This window comes from Cicer arietinum, chromosome 8, assembly GCF_000331145.2.
Source record: "Cicer arietinum cultivar CDC Frontier isolate Library 1 chromosome 8, Cicar.CDCFrontier_v2.0, whole genome shotgun sequence".
Taxonomy (NCBI): domain Eukaryota; kingdom Viridiplantae; phylum Streptophyta; class Magnoliopsida; order Fabales; family Fabaceae; genus Cicer; species Cicer arietinum.
In genome coordinates, this window is record NC_021167.2 from 27364558 (window position 1) to 27366185 (window position 1628).

The following is a 1628-nucleotide window of genomic DNA, read 5'->3' on the forward strand; positions in this document are numbered from 1 at the left end:
TTTATGTTTTACATGTTAGTATATAATAATAATAATAATAATAATAATAATAATAATAATATTAATAATATTAATAATATTAATAATAATAATAAAAAGGGGGGAAAGTAGTGAAGTAGAATAAGTAAAACAATTTAAAACAAGGGAAAAGAAAAGAGTAAGGGGAAGAGAGAACGTAAAACAGAAAGGAAAGGAAAACAGAAAGGAAATGGAGAGAAAATGGTGAGATAGAAAGAAGAAAAGAGTGAGAGAAAGAAGAAGAGAAGGAGAAAAGAAGAAGACAGAAAACAACCAAAACATTAGGAGTTAGAATGCTAATTGATTAATTTCATTTATTGGGACCCACTGAGATGTAATCTCATCCAACGTTATTCAAATGTGTTACAGGTAAGAAAGGCTTAGACCACATGTTGAAGAAATGACGCGTGTCAGTTTACACTATAGTCTGCTTATAGTTTATGGGGAATTATTTTGAACCATGGATGTGTTATGTACTCCATATTTCTATGTTTTTCTTTGAATGTTTAGTATGTGTATGAATACATTTTCATGACTTTGTGTCGGGATTGTATTAATCATATCTTTTGTCGAATTATGTTAATGCTAAAGTTATATTCTAGACAATTAACTTATGGTATTACATTTTTGGTATCAGAGCCGGTCGAACCGACCATACTGTGGGTAGTTAAAATTAGTCGTTGTTCTTGTTTTGAGACTATATACTTTCTAATTATCAATTCATGAAATATTAAGTAAGTTGTTAACTTGAATTTCACATGACATATGTGTGATGTTTTGGTCATAACTTTTTCTGTAGACGTCCGTTTTGAATGATTTTTAGTTTTCTGGAAAATAGACTCAATTACCTTCAAATTGAGTACAAAATTCGTGATGATTGATCGAGTATTGATATTGAAAAATGGGTTACAAGCTAGACCAGAGTTGCTGTTTCTGTTTTGTTTTATGTCATTGTGTTTTATGTTAGTAAACTGCAAGAATTGGAATTAAATAAAAATAAAATAAAATTTTATCTATAAAGTAGACAGCTCAATCATGGTTGGATGAAATGACCAAAAATTTTCTTGTGGTGCGATGTACTGAAGAAGATAAGGTAGCTTTTGCTACTCATATGCTACAAGGAGAAGCTGAGAACTGGTGGAAGGGTGCAAAGGCATACATGATAAGTGCGGGTACACCGATGAACTGGGAGAATTTTTGTACTGTATTTCTAGATAAATATATTCCCATGAGTATAAGAAAACAAAAGGAATTTGAATTTACACATCTTCAACAAGGAGACATGTCAGTTGCTGATTATGTGGCAAAGTTCGAGGAACTAGCAAGGTTTTGTGCCCAAGCAGAGTACGCCCCAAATGATCGATGGAAGATAAATCAGTTCGAGTGGGGTTACAAGAAGAGGGCATTAGTAAAACTAATGTAGTCTTTACGACATGCTTGTTAGGTAGAGTTCAAGTCGTTAGATTACTCACGTCTAATGACTTGAACATTTAGAAATAGTAAAAATTGAACATTGAAGAGAAACTCAGAAAATAAATGTAGTCCTGAGTTAGAATGCTAATTGATTAATTTCATTTATTGGGACCCACTGAGATGTAATCTCATCCAAC